The sequence below is a fragment of the Pongo abelii genome, chromosome 16 (genome assembly GCF_028885655.2).
Source record: "Pongo abelii isolate AG06213 chromosome 16, NHGRI_mPonAbe1-v2.0_pri, whole genome shotgun sequence".
Taxonomy (NCBI): Eukaryota; Metazoa; Chordata; class Mammalia; order Primates; family Hominidae; genus Pongo; species Pongo abelii.
Window position 1 is genome coordinate 83179771 of NC_072001.2, and position 15466 is coordinate 83195236.

Below are 15466 nucleotides of genomic sequence, written 5' to 3' on the forward strand. Positions count from 1 at the left end.
GGCACCCACTGTGTCTGAGGGCAAAGGGGCCGGGGAGCATTCTGGGAGAGCAAGGGACACATGCAGCAGCTTCTGGATGGACTGAGATGAGAGAAGGCCACAGAACGCAGCCAGCAAGGCAGAAAGCAGCAGGCAGGGGTGGGGCCCCAGAGGGCACTGCCAACCTGACAGGAGGTGGTGATGAGCATCCCAGGGCTGGCTTAGCAGCCACCAGAATGACAGCACCCAGCATTACCCACAAAAGAGCATCCCAGCTAGAAGCCAGGCCCAGCAACTGACCCTTCCCGGGATGCTTTCTAGGTTATTTAGATGTTCCTTTGCGAGCATAGAGCAGCCTTAGTTCCAAAATCTTGATCCCTTTGCCCCCAAATCAGGCCTTCGTCCCAGGAGGCCTCTCTAGTATTTCTCCCAGGAAGCCCAGCACATGATTCTCAGGAAAATGGGGTTCTGGGGAGCCTGTGTTAAGATGCTGGGATTCTGAGTAAGTGTGCAGCGAAGGGAGGCTCCTTCCTGATCCACCACCCCACTCGAAGGGACAAGCACAATATTCATATGTAGAAATCTCTTTGTCAAAAGACCAGCAGGGATCTCTTTTTTTTTTTTTTTTTCATGGAATGCTTCACAGATTTCCATGTCATCTAGCAAAGGGGCCATGCTCATCTCTGTATCGGTCCAATTTTGGTATCTGTGCTGCTGAGCAAGCATGGGACTCTTATTATTCAATCCTTAAGTTCCTCCTCCAAGACCTCTTTTTTTGAGCCACTGCCCATGAACTCCACAGCTACAGCTTCATAAAAAGGCAAATGCAACACAGCAGTTTACCATCTCTCACCTACTCTAAACCTCTGCATCTTCAGTCTCTCCCTCTGTCTGTGTTGCCTCTTTTAGAGTGTATAATCAAGCCAAAAGAGCCTGGAAAAACCCCTTCTAATCAATAATTCAACATGTTGGTTTCCTGTGACTTTTTTTCATTACAATTCTCCAGGTCAGGCATTCATGAATTCTACAGGATGGAGTTCCCTGCTGGGACACCAAAGTAGAATTAATGTAGTTTGCGGGTAATTATGTGTTTTTTAATTATCCATCTTTTTCTTTTCCTAAACAGCCAGAAAGAATTGTTTATAAATAAAGAAAAATGTTATGGTCTCATGAGTTGGGCATCTGTAAAGAAGGAGATTCAAATGAGGGTACAAATTAGAGTAACAGGAAACATTTTGGGTATTTGCTGAGTCAAGAAAGACCGATTTAGAAAGAGGTGAAAATAGTTCAAGTACCGTTTAAAAACTGCTGACATGACATTTCAGCTTTATAATGAGCACCACTGAGGCATCAGTGGCCTTGCTCTCTTTTTTTTTTTTTTTTTTTTTTGAGACAGAGTTTCCCTCTGTCCCCCAGGCTGGAGTGCAGTGGCACGATCTCGGCTCACTGCAAGCTCCACCTCCCAGGTTCATGCCATTCTTCTGCTCCAGCCTCCCGAGTAGCAGGGACCACAGGCCCCTGCCACCACACCCGGCTAATTTTTTTTTTGTATTTTTAGTAGAGATGGGGTTTCACCCTGTTAGCCAGGATGGTCTCAATCTCCTGACCTCGTGATCCGCCCGCCTCGGCCTCCCAAAGTGCTGGGATTACGGGCGTGAGCCACTGCGCCGGGCCTTTTTTTTTTTTTTTTAAGATGGAATCTCATTCTGTCACCCAGGCTGGAGTGCAGTGGTGCGATCTCCGCCTCCCAGGTTCAAGCCATTCTCCTGCCTCAGCCTTGCAAGTAGCTGGGACTACAGGTGTGTGTCACCACGCCCAGCTAATTTTTTTATTTTTAGTAGAGATGGGTTTTCACAATGTTGGCCAGGCTGGTCTCAAACTCCTGATCTCAGGTGATCCGCCCGCCTCGGTCTCCCAAAGTGCTGGGATTATAGGCATGAGCCACCACGATTCTCATGCTCTGCCTCCTCTCCTGAACCCCCAACCCATCACTCTTTCTTCCTAGCTGCAGTAGACACTGCTGATAGTGGCTTAGCTAATACCCATTCTCTCCCTCTCTCCATATTCTATTCCAACAATAGGACTCTGATTTTGTTCAGCATGGCAATATGTCCAATTAAAAATACCTCTCCAGTTCCACTACAGCTAGACTAGGTGAACCCATCCAGCCAATGAGATGCAAACAGAAGTCTACTGTGTGAGAACTCAGGAAAACAAAACAGATTCAGCTGGCATGGTCTGTGCCTTTGCCTTTCTATCTTCTTCCTGCCTGGAATGTGAAAGTGAGGGCTGGAAGAAGAGCAGCCATTTTGCAACCATGCAGATAAAACTCACACATTAAGAACGGCAAAGCAGAGAGCCAAAAGAAACCTGGACAATTGGACTTTTGGTTTATCCTTTAAGGAACTGAACCAGTCCTGGACAGGCTTCTTTAGGATTCTTGTAACATGTGAAAAACCAACTCTTATGTGATTACATCACAGTTAGATGAGTTTTCTGTCATATGCAACCAATGCAAGCCCTAAATGACATACATTTCTATATATCAGGACACTCACAGAGCCAACTATACCATCCCAATTTGCATAAGCACCCCTCTTTTGGACCCAACAATTTTGCTGACTCTCCATTCCAGAAAGAGGCTTTAGCAAGGCCTAATATGGAACCTCATGGAAAAGCTGTCCTCCACCCACTTAAAACAGGAAAGGACAATGGGCACTTCTGCAGGTTCCACCAACCTGCAGACAGGGAATGCAGAATTGAATGATACAGTTTCTGAAAGCAGTAACCTCAGTGGCTACAATGAAAACTGTCCATGATAGTTCAAGCTCACCTCACACTTGCTGGAGCCCCAGCTCCTCAAATCCCTTCTGCACCACAGCATCTAGATGACCCAAGCTACCTGAATTCACTTGGCCTCATAGCTCCCCTGACACAGATGGCCACTCCATCCTACTCGAAGCAGCTTCCTCTCTGGGCTTCTACAGGACCACTCTCCCGCTTCCCATACTGTACTGGCTTTTCCACTCTGGGCAGTTACCACTTCTCCCTTTCCTCCCCAACCTCTAATTGGTTGATTTCCACAGGACCCAGTCTGGGTGCTCTCCTTTAACTCTCTCAGTGGCCTCCTCCAGGCCCTGCACAATCACTTACGTGCTGGTGACACAAACATTAACCTCTAACCCTACCTTTCTTTAGAACTCCAGCCTCTGACATCCAACTGTCTGCCTGACACCTCCACTGGGATGTCTCACAAGAATCTCAAGCCCAGCATGTCAAAACTTAAATTTGTATTTCATGCAAATCGAAACCTCAATGAGATACCATTTCACACCCATTAAAATGGCTATTACTAAAAAATAAAAAATAAATGTTGACAAGGGTATAAAGGGAATGTAAATGGTGTAGTTGCTATGGAAACAATATGGTTTCTCAAAAAATTAAACACAGAATTCTCCCATAGTCCAGCAATTCCACTTCTGAAAAATGAAAGCAGGGACTTCAGCCCTTATTTGTACATCAATGTTTATAGCAGCACTATTCACAATAGTCAATAAGTGGAAGCAACCCAAGGGTTCATTGAGAGATGAGTGGATAAACAAAATGTGGTATATCCACACAATGGAATATTACTCAGCCTTGAAAAGGAAGGAAATTCTGACACATGCTATAACATGGAAGAACCCTGAAGATATAATGCTAAGTGAAATAAGTCAATCACAAAAAGATAAATAGTGTCTGATTCCACTTATACAAGGTCCTAGAGTAGTCAAATTCATAGAAACAGAAAACGGCATAGTGGTTGCCAAGGGCAGGAGGGGGGTCAGAGAATGAAGAGTTACTGATTAATGGTCACATAGTTTCAGAATGAGAAGATGGAAAAATTCTGGAGATGGGTGATGGTGATGACTGTACAATAATGTGAATGTACTTAATGTCGCTGAACTGTACACTTTAAAATGGTTAGGATGATAAATTTTATGTTATATATATTTTACTACAAAAAAAATTCATTTCGCCCTCTTTTTCTGCCAATCTTCTCTAGTACATACATAGCAGAAGCACTCACCTGCCCAAAACCTGAGAGTCATCCTTGATTCCTCCTTTTTCATTTTCCTCTACAATCAAACCATCAGCAAGCACTAGCAATACTACCTTCAAAATATATCTTCAGTATCCACCCACTTATTTTCACAACCACCACTTGACCCAAGGTGCCCTCATGTCTTACTGGCATGACTGGAAGGGCCTCTTGCCTTATCTCCTCACTTCCTCTCCTGCCCTCCTACCAATCACTCTCCACCAGCAACCAAAGCAGCCACTTCCCTGCTTAACACCTTTCCATGGCTGCCCAATGTACCCAATGCATAAAATCCTGACCGTTTGGCCCTGCAGCCTTGCATAATCCATCCTGTGACTCCCTCTCCAAGTTTATGCCACATTTCCCATGGCTCACTCTTCTCCATCCAAACTGGACTGGAAAAACACAGGGCTTTTATCAAGCTGTTCCCTGCCTGGGATGCTCTTCCCACTGGTCCTAGCATAAATCTACTTTTCTTATTTTTCAGGTCTCATCTTGAAAGTCATTTTCTCAGAGAGGCTTTCTATGGCCCCCTAACTAAAGTAGGTCCCCTCTGTTATTTTCGATCATAGCATCCATTTGTAACTCTGTGTCTGTTGATTTGTGTAATGTCTATCTCCCCTGCTAGACTGGGAACTCCAGAAAGACAGCAACAATCTTTGTCTTGGTGACCATTGCATTCCAGCCAGTGCCGGGCCCCACAATAGGTACTTAATAAGTGTTTGCTAACTGAATAAAAATATGGAGACTGCTAAATTCTACTATTTCCATCAGGGGCCAGCAGCTTCTAACCAGGGACAAAGTGGCTCCTGTCCCTATTATTCTTAGATATCTACTAACAAAAGCTATGCATTTCATCCCAATGACGTTAGGCTCTGTGCCTAGAGTAGTCTCACAACTACAGAGAAGAATGCTTCCACCAGAGGACACACCAGTGGTTCCACTGACCTGGATGCTGAGTCTGCCACCCAGCCACTCTGAGTCCCTCTTGTCATTGAGTCATCAGGCAACAGGGGTCACTGTACTGGCAGGAATGATTGATCCTGACTCTCACGGGTAAAATGGGTTGGTCCTACATAATAGGGTAAGGAGGAACATGTCTGGGATTCAGGAAATACTCTGGGGTGCCTTTTAATACTCCCTTGTTCTATGATTAAAGTCAATGTAAAACTACAATACAACCCAATTCAGGCAGGACTGCTCATGTCTGTGGCCAGTGATCAGCAAACTATAGCCCACAGGCCAAATCCAGCTTGGTAAATCCTGTTTTTGTAAATAAAGTTATTGTTGTAACACAGCTATTCCCAGTTGAGTAGTTGTGACAGAGACTGAAAGGTCCTCAAAGCCTACATTTTAATATATGACCCTTTAAAAAAAAGTTTTCTGATTCCTGGCCTAGACCTATAACCTGCCGTTCTTGCTGAAGGCAAAAGAAATGTTGAATGAATAATGAATAAAGGTGGTTATAAATACCAGCTATGACCATGTGATCAGTTGCAGAAATAAGGATTATAATATTTGTGAGTATGTCTTTCTAATTTTGATATACATGTTCATACATAGGAACCACATATGTGTTTCCACCTCTGCCATTCCTTTATCATCTACATAGATGGGGTTAGTAGCAACTGCATGTGTATCTCAGGATTTAAGTTACATGTATCAAAGGGGGAGTGTGAAGCAGCCAAGAAAAGAGTAGACGTTACTTCAAGACAAAAGGGGGTTTTCTATCCTCTTGTGGGGAAAGGGCGAGCACGTGTTTGGCTGTATGGGCATTGGTTGTGTCATGTTGTGCAGAAGCATGACTTTGCTCTTGTCTTTATTTGGAGAGTATGGTTGAAGGTGATCCATGTGAGTGTCAAGTCGACAGAAGTGGACCACAGTGACTTTCTAATGTGACAGTTTGGTTAAGATGAGCTACATTTCCCAGAACTCCCTCTCCTGTAGGTTTCTTATTGGGGCAGGGCTCAAGGGAGATCCTTAAGGGAGATTTGGAGAGAAGAGAAGCAGCAGCCTTTTGCTTCCGCACGCTGCCACTGATCTCACTTGCAGCCAGGCCTGCAACTGCTCCATCTTCCCCTGCATCCTGCTTCAGCTTCTCCAACTCCCAGGCCAGGAACATACGCTTGGCTGCAGGATGGGGGGCCCTGGCTTTTGTAGAACACCTATACCATCAAGGTCAGAGGCAAAAGAAGCAACCCGGGGCCCAGTCCATCCCATGGTCTCCAACTTGTGCTTGGGGGTTCCAGCATGCTCTCGCTCTCCTCTGCTTCACGTCCATCTTCTCTACCCAACAACCTGGTATGTGGACTTCAAGCTCTAGCACAAGATGCAAAAGCCAAATTCCTCTAACAAATCCTATAACAAAATCTAATATATATTAATACACGCAGGACCTCCCGGTGGTTCTGCTTCTCTGATTGAACCCTGATTGATACACCAAGTAGCTACTAAATGCAAGGTACACTTGAAGCGGTGGCAAAGAGGAACAGACATAAAACCATAAGCTCACGTTATGCTGAAAGGAAAATTGGCTCAAATTGCTCAAATAAAATGGAACAAAAGGACAAAGGCTACCATACAGGCATAAACAATGTGTTCCAGGGGCATGGAAGAAGCAAACACTTTGGAGATAGCCAGACCTGAATTATAATCCTGGCACCACCCACCACCAGCTGCGTGACCTTGGTAAATGTCACCCAGGAATTGTCTGCTCCTTCCACTTTCCTCCTCTGAAAGGGAACTTCTGGGAAACAGAGATTGTTTTTGACAGCGGGGAACACATCAGGAAAGGTTTTATATTAAAGGCTGTCACGTTTCACCTTGTAGGAGCGTGGTTCGGCATAGCATTTTTCCATCTTGTGCAGAAGGAGTTAATGCATTTTGGTGGGATACTGTGGGAAAAGGTCATCCTGCAAATATTCAAAAGCAATTTCATGAAACAGTGGGCTCTCATCCATCTGCTGTAACAAACTGGCTGGGCGCTGTGGAGCCTTAAGCACTATACATTCAGCGAAATTATGACTCCCACTGGGGATATATCATATTTTTTTCAAGGCTGAAATGAAAAGATATACAGTGTACTGTATACATAGGCCTATTATGCTGGGGAAAATATCAGAACTAGTTTTTGCAGCTTATGGAAGATCAACGATAAATCAACCTGTATAATCTGCAACTGACTGTTTCATTTGTTCTTTAATGTTCCACTGATCTTTTGGAAAGGAAGGAATTTCACATAAAACATGTAGTTTGATGAACTTTAATCTTACCCATAATTGGATAATAAAATTGGGTACGTGCAGTAATTAAAAGGATTGTGATAAAAGAGTCGATCTGCAGTTTCACATTGAGCTTCTTCCATAAACCAAGGAGTTCAGTTCAGGGCATATTAGGAATCAAAAAACAGCCCCGTGGGCTAGAAAGCTACATTTTTATTGTTGTTGTTAGAGGGAAAGGTATTTATGGAGAAGATAGACCATGTCAGTGAGGGCTAATATTGTCACCTAGGGAGCTCTGAGATAAGGACATCAGTTTTAAAGATTAGGCTTCGATCTGCTAGTGAGCAGGAAGTAAACTGCTCGATTTTTCCTTAAGTCAGTTCATTTTTCCAGACTATCTTTAGATTGGTCCATCTATTACACATTTTCCATTGCTGTCTGTTTTACAGAAATGCAGACTTGCAATTTGCACGTAAGCCTGCATGTGCCAAATCCTTGTTTCTGGGCTCTCCAGTTATGCCTGTCATGCCTGCTCACAGCCTTAAAAGCATCTCTCCTTTGTCCAGCTAAGCCCTGCTGGGCTGGCTCCCCACTCTTTTCTTGAGGCCTCCAAGTCCTGGTATCTGACCCCCAGGACCCTGAGCTGAACCTCCAGCAAAGCTACCACTCCTAGAGCATCCCCTCAACCTGGAGCAGTTCTCTCAATCACTGTTTTCTGGCTTTTTCAACACTTCTCCTAGGCCTGTTCCAGTCCCAGCCTTGATCTGCTCCCAACCTCCCCATCCTCAACTACTAACTGACCCCAGACCCAACCTTGTGGATCATCTGCCCTCCAGACCAGCTGTAACTCAGCCACTGCACCAGGTCATTAGCCAGGCTACTCTAGTCCCTTCAAATGCTTGCCCTCCAATAACCCTTAAGAAGCTTTTCTTTGTATCACAGTATATGAAAATAAGGTTAGTTTCTTCACTGGAGAGGAGCCAGCAGGGGTGAGAAAGGGTTCCAGAGACGAGGGTCAGAACTGCACTCTAGTCCTACCACTGGTAGCTGGAAAAAGAACCTAATCTGGAGATACCCAATTATCAAGTGATGGTAAAATAGCCAACAGCCCACAAAGTGCTGATCTACAAGGCACAGATGTGAGATCAAAGTAAAACAATGGTTAGCAAAGGGACTGGTAAAGCACTGAACAGACATGAATGCTGCTACACGGGGCCAGATCTGCTTTATAGATGAGGAAACTGCCCATCAAAAGAGCCAAGGTGACCTGTCCAAAGCCTCACAGAGAACAAGAGGCAAATTCAGGACTAGAATGCAGGCCAGTCTTCCCACATGCTAGGAATCAGTATTTTTGTTTTCTTCTTCTCTTTTTTAATAATCATATTACTTAGATTTTTGTGTATGATAAAACACACAAGACAGACATGGTAACATTTTTCATCCATTGATCTTTTTTCTATGCCGGTTCCTCCCCACCAAAATGCAATTATTGTGATACACTGCTTTTATTTTATTTTTTTAAAAAAGAGCTTGGACATTCCTCCTCTTTAAATATTTGTGTATGATGTTTTTAATGACAACAGAGTGTACAACTGGCATGAATGTAGCAACCCCTTATTATTGTATGGCTGTATTTCACTGGGTAGCAGCAGTCATCACTATTACAATAAAACAGCCTCATGCTGAATATACTTGTATATAACTTTTGCAAATTGCATACATTATTTCACTGGGATGAATTCCTGAAAGTAGAATGACAGGGTCAAAAATCATAGAAAATTATAAGATTTTTGTTATATTCTGCCAATTTTCTCTCCAGAAAGACTAAAACACATACACTCTCCCAGCAGTATGAGTGCCCATTTCCCTGCATCATAGCCCAAACTTCACTTGTTTGATTATTTTTTACTACTCACATGGTTTCAGCTTGCATTTCTTTGATGAAATGTGAAATTAAATAGTTCTTATATTTGTGGCTATCTGTGTCTCCTCTTGTGTGAATTACCTGTTTATGTCCTTTGCCCCTTTACCACTGGGCACACTTCATTGTTTTCCTACTGATTTGAGTAGCAGTTAATGGGCAGCCATGGACTAGGACAATCATAGACCTCCAAAGTGGGAAGCATCCTCACATGAGCCAGAGAGAACCACAGGAACTGGTCTTGCTAGATAGCCCTGAGAAAAGGAATTGGACCATTTTGCCCTCCTGCATGAGCTCCGCTTCTGCTGACAGCTGGTCCTGGAGAAGGCTGAAGCAGTTGAGGGAGGGTCCACAACAGGACACTACTGCCTCTGTTCTGATTCTGGAACGGGGGAAAGAAGATTGGGGTGGAGGTGAGGAGAAGAGAAGGGAAGGACAAGAGAAGAAAAGGAGAAAAGGAGGTGGGTGAGAGACGAAGGGGAGGGAGTTGGTGCAGGACAGTGGGGAATCCACTGGAGAGGAGCCAGCAGGGGTGAGAAAGGGTTCCAGAGACCAGGGTCAGAACTGCACTCTAGTCCTACCACTGGTAGCTGGAAAAGAACCTAATTTGGAGATACCCCCAAGCAGGAAAAGTGTTACATTAGTGGAGGGAGGAAGGAAAGGGGCAAGTGACTACTACAATTCCCAAGCCAAGTACCCTGGGTTTATACCTGATCCCCAGAATCCAAGTCCCTTTCCACAATATCCCTCTGCCTTCCGCATGAAAGCCATTGCAAATTAATGTACCTCTAAGAGGCAAATACCTTCCTCTTAGATTGAACTGCTAGCAAAAGACCAGTCATTTTTCATCTCTGATTAAAATGTCCATGGAAAAATTAGAAATAATTCAGCAAAGAGAGCTACCACTCTCTCTTTGGAGAGAGTTACAGAATGCAAAATAAAGTCAAAGGTGGTGGTAAAGGCAGCATGCTGCCCCTCTGCATATCAGAATAACCAGGCTCTTTCCTGCCACTATATATACAGGGATCATTGGGTGGGTGGGGTCACTAGGGTCACCAGAATATGCAACCAGAGCAAGAAGGACTCTAAAGATCCACTTATTCAGTGCTTCTCAAGTGTGCCTTTGTCAGAAGCACTTGCTAGCACAACAAATCAGTCTTTTTTTTCTGGAAATTCCGGTTCAGTACATCTAGGATAGGACCAGAAAAATCAACATTTTTAAACAACAGCCTAAGGTGGTTCTTATGATGTAGCAAGGAGTTGATTTTGTCCAGTGCATCTTACATTCAAATCACCCAAAGAGATTAAAAACCATTATCAGGGAGTTCCATTTCTGCCTTTGATAGGCTAATATATTCAGATCAACTCTACTACCAAGAACAAATAGAAATGCCCTGTTTGAACGCATCAGAGAGCTATCAAATGTGGTGAGGTCTTAAGGCACCAAGATCTTAGAGGAAGAAAGCACAGAACTGAACCTGATATTTGGCACAGCTTTTTGCCTCAAAGCATTTGTTGATTCTTAAGAAAAACTTAAAAGCTGAGAAGTTGTGCTTTGTAGAAACTGATCAATGAAGAAGCCAACAGGAGAAATGAAATAGAAACTGGCAGCCAGGAGGCTACAAAGCTAAGCAGAGCTTTGCTGCCCCACCATCCTGGGGAAACAAAAATAGTGCAGCCATCACCAAAAAGGAGTGGCCCTGATATGCAACCCAAGCTTTCAGAAGGAACTCCTGAAGCCTGGGAATAAGGACTAACCCAAATAAGCCAGTATTCACAAAGACTAAAGCCTGGCTTCAAATATGCTCAATCCCAGGCTGGATTATAACAATCTGCCCCTATCCTGACTTCCAAAAGCAGAAGTAAATGCTCTAAGGGGAAAATAGCATCATCCAGAGGCTCAAATTCTCCCTTCAGTTTTTCATACACAATGCCTGACATTCAATAAAAAGTTACAAAAACAAGACCAGGTGTGGTGGCGCTCACGTCTGTAATACCAGCACTTTGGGAGGCGAGGTAGGCAGATCACAAGGTCAGGAGATCAAGACCATCCTGGATAACATGGTGAAACCCCGTCTCTACCAAAAATACAAAAAAAAAAAAAATAGCCAGGCGTGGTGGCATGTGCCTGTAGGCCCAGATACCTGGGAGGCTGAGGCAGGAAAATCACTTGAACACAGGAGGTGGAGGTTGCAGTGAGCCAAGAGATTGCACCACTGCACTCCAGCCTGGGCAACAGAGTGAGACTCCATCTCAAAAAAAAAAAAAACTTTTTTAAATAAATGAATTATGAAGCATATTGGGAGATGTGCAAGGCCAGAAACCAAGAGAAAAAATAAGACGTAGAAAGAAAAAGCTCTAAGGAGACTCTGATGTTGGAATGATCACACAAAGACTTTCAAAATAACTGATTAATATGTCCAAGAAATTAATTTTAGCAAAGAGTTAAAATCTATTTTAAAAAATCAAATGAAAATTCTAGAACTGAAAAATACAATAATTAAAACTAAGAACTAAATAGATGGGTTTAATAGCAAACTAGACACAGCTGATAAGAAGATTAGTGAATTCAGAGATAGGTCAATAGAAAATATCCACAATGAAAGAATGAGAGGAAAAAATGAATGGAAAATACAGGTGGTAGTAGAGGGGCATGTATGGGACATAATGGGACATGGCAAGTAGGTCCAACATACATGTAATTGGAGTCCCAGAGAGGAAAACAACAAATGGGTCAGAAACAATTTTTACAGAGGTGATGACTGAGAATTTTCCAACACTGACAAAAGGTATCAAATCACAGATTCTAGAATTGTTATGAACCCTAGAGGAGTTCAAAGAAAACCACATTTAGGCACATGTAGTAAAACTGCTAAAAAACAAAAACAAACGGGAAAATCTTAAAAACAACCAAAGATAAAAAGTAAATCAATTTTTAATTTATTAATCCATTATTTACTTTCATTATGTATTAATGGTCAATTATATCAGAATCTCTGAGAGTTAGGCCAGGGCATGGGGCAAGTGGAGAGGGCTTTTCACAAATATACGTTCTAGAGCACCATTAGAGATTGTGATTGAGCCAACTTGGGGCAAGGCCCATGAATCAACTTTTTCCGCCATCAACAATGGAGTTGATTCTGATGTAGAAGTTCACAAACTACACTTCCTCAAACCTAGCTCTGTCCTTATCCCTTTATAACTAAGGAAACAGAGGCCCAACCAGGTAAGACTGAGGTCAGCTCAAGTTATACTGTGAGTCAATGGCAGGGCCACAGATAGCACATTGTACAGTCACATGGCAATTCCAAGAAGCAGCTCTTCTAACCTGGTACCTACAGGCATCCTAGTCCACAGCAGGGAAGGCAGGGGCCCCAAGTGCCTATAAGGATTCTTAGCCACAGGAAAGATATCTGGAAGGGATTTAAAATACTTGCTCACCTCTACAGGACAGGCATGTGTGAGGCACTTTTACAAATTCCTTTTGATTCCAAAAGTGGGCCCAACTCTATACCATTTATCCAACTTACAATACTGTATTAAATGCTTGATCCATTATCTCTTTTAACCTTTACCACAAACCTATGAGGTAGATATTATTATCATTCCTCATTTTATAGAGGCACAGAGAAGTTAAGTGATGTATACAAGGTCACACAGATAAGTGGGGGAGTCAGGAAATGAACCTATTTAGAGTATACATTACTCCTCCGTTCTACTGCCCAAACCTGACTCCCCTATCCCCACCCACCCACCAATTCTCACACACTTACCCTGCAGGTCAAATGGTGGTTTCTTTAACATCTCCGGCTCTAGACTGTTTTTGGTGATGGGATAAGCCCAATGGAGCAAAAGGAGAACAGGAACTGGAACTGGACCCCTAGGTAATCACCCTAGCACTGCCACTCCACTCTGTGGATTCACCAAAGTTCCTTCCCTCCTGTGGTGGTCAATTTCTTCATTTGGAAAAGAGGGTTTTCATACCTATCTCATGATTGTGGTGAGATTAAATACCTTTGAAAGCCTGTCCCTACTCCAAATGTGAGCTCCAGAGTGTGGCTGACATGGGAGGGTATAAGTGTGGGCTCTACTGTTCTTGGAAAGACCTGGGCACCGTGTCCCATGGTGGTTGGCTGCACCGTGGACGGCTCCCAAGAAGCTGGGAGGCTCAGTCTGCAAAGTCACGCTGTGCTGCCGGCCCACAGTGTGCCGCAGTGTTCATTTCCGCGAGAGCCTACGCCTTTACGAGGTGAGCTTATGCTCTGTCCACTATCCGCACAGCCGACAATTCCCACGTTATTAAATGGCTCGCCTGGCTGCACTTGTTTTATAAAATAGCATGAGCAGCCATGCAGTTATCTATAGGTTTTTCAATAAACTTGGAAATCTGATCATCTCAGTCTCTGAAATTTCCCTTCTGGTGGCTGATGTTGATGAGATTTTTTTTCCTACTTTTATCTAGGCTTTAATAAAAGGCTGATAGATTAAATGGTATAAAAAAATGCTTTTACAAGTGATAATAATACAGACAGGGGTAATTCTGGGCAAAACTGTCAAGAGAATAAAATGAGGTATGGAACTCTCCCCTCTCCTTTTGTTAACTTTCGTCTCCATGGGGGTTGGGGGCTGTGACCCACCTTCACCCCTGCTGCAGCTGCCCTGAGCTCAGCGTCCTCAGGTGATTTTCTATGATATTTGGAAATCCTCTATAGCCCCTTTGCCCCTAGAAGAAAACTCCTATTGGGCTGCCTTCTACCAAATAATATGTTGGAGATTTAGTAATCACGTGACAAAGATCTTTCCTTTGCAGACAGGCCTATCTCCGTGGGGTTCAAAGGGAAGGATTAGAGAGGAAGAGAGGGGAAGGTCGAGACGGAGGTCGGGGTGAGCAATAAGAAGAGAGGAGGAAGAAGACACAGAAGGATAAAGGGAGAGAGGAAGAGGAAGATGGGTATGGAGGGGGAGAAGGGGGATGTGTAGTGGTTGGAACATCTGCAGAGACTGAAAACGCAAGAAATGTAACAACTTGGTGAAGACACAAAGGCTTGTAAGGAAACCAAGAGAAAAGCCAGGTTTGGGGAAAATGTCAGAGTCCAACAGAATAGACTAGCCAGCTGGGGATGGGTTGGGTCTTGGGGCTTCATAATCAGAGAGAATTAAGCCTAAAGGGCATGCCTAAGCTAATAGAGACCCCGTTGGGCCCAGCCCTTCCTTGGAAGGAGCTGATTACTGCAGACCTGACCTGAAGGGCTGAGCTAAAGCAGCTGCTCTTGCCCTGGCCCAGGGTGTCCTGGTGGGAGGCAAGGTGAGGCCTTTGTGGCAGCCTCTTTGGCCATGTGAGGATAGCCTGGTCTAGCAAGCGGGTATAGGTCCTGCAGGGGAGACCAATGCTAAGCACCACAGGAAAGGAGCCCTATTCCCAGCCTTCCTGGTATGGGCCCAGTGACTGCCCCTTCAAATCTGTCACATTCCCATAGAAGCCTTTGTGGACTCAGGTACATGAGATAACTCAAGCAACCAGGCCCAAAGTGGAAGCTTCAGGACCCCTGTAAGGGCTGGAGAAGAGAGGCAGGAGTCCTCCCCTTCCCCTGCACTCCAAATGAGGACCAGGTAAAGGGCACTGAAAAGAACATGGGCTTTCAGATCAGAGGACACTTAGTTCCTTGGTTTAAATCCCAAGCCAGCACATACTTGGAAGATGGCCTTGGCCTCAGTTTCCTCTTCTATAAAATGGGGACAGTGATACTTCATAGTGTTGTGAAACTAGGTATGCTAATATATGTAAATATATGGAAAGTAGTTGTTCCACACTTCCTCTTCCCCAGCTCCATGTGAGCACATGGAAGGACTTTGGCCAGAGCGACACACCTGTCCTTTCACTCCTCCTCCCCTCACTCCTCCTCACTCTGGGTGGTGAGTTATACAGAAGGAGCAGAGCATGTTAGATTCAGCCCCATCTGGTTTCTTTATTTTGGATCTGACCCCCCCACAGGAAGAGTGCTCTTTCTTCAATACCACCTGTATTCTCCATTCATTTTTTCCTCTCATTCTTTCAGTGTGGACGTGCCATGAGCTGAGCTCCTGCCCTAATGAGAAAGCCTACGGTGTCTGGCTAGTTCTTCTCATGACTGGTTGGAGAATGGATGTCTCTGATGCAGGAGTCTAGTACTAGGAAGCTGTATACCCAGGCTACATCCACCAATCCATTATCAATCAAGCTGATCTTTCGACCTAGCCCCATATGACCCCTGTGTCTGTCTGTCA

The 15466-nt window shown here is 44.1% G+C and overlaps 1 non-coding gene across 1 annotated transcript; it reads right to left on the minus strand.

Annotated features, from left to right (window-relative positions):
* Nucleotides 1-603: 603 nt before the first annotated feature.
* Nucleotides 604-705, minus strand: LOC112129152 (U6 spliceosomal RNA). The gene has a single exon (XR_002911573.1). It is a non-coding gene; the product is annotated as a U6 spliceosomal RNA (small nuclear RNA).
* Between the last annotated feature and the right edge of the window lie 14761 nt (nucleotides 706-15466).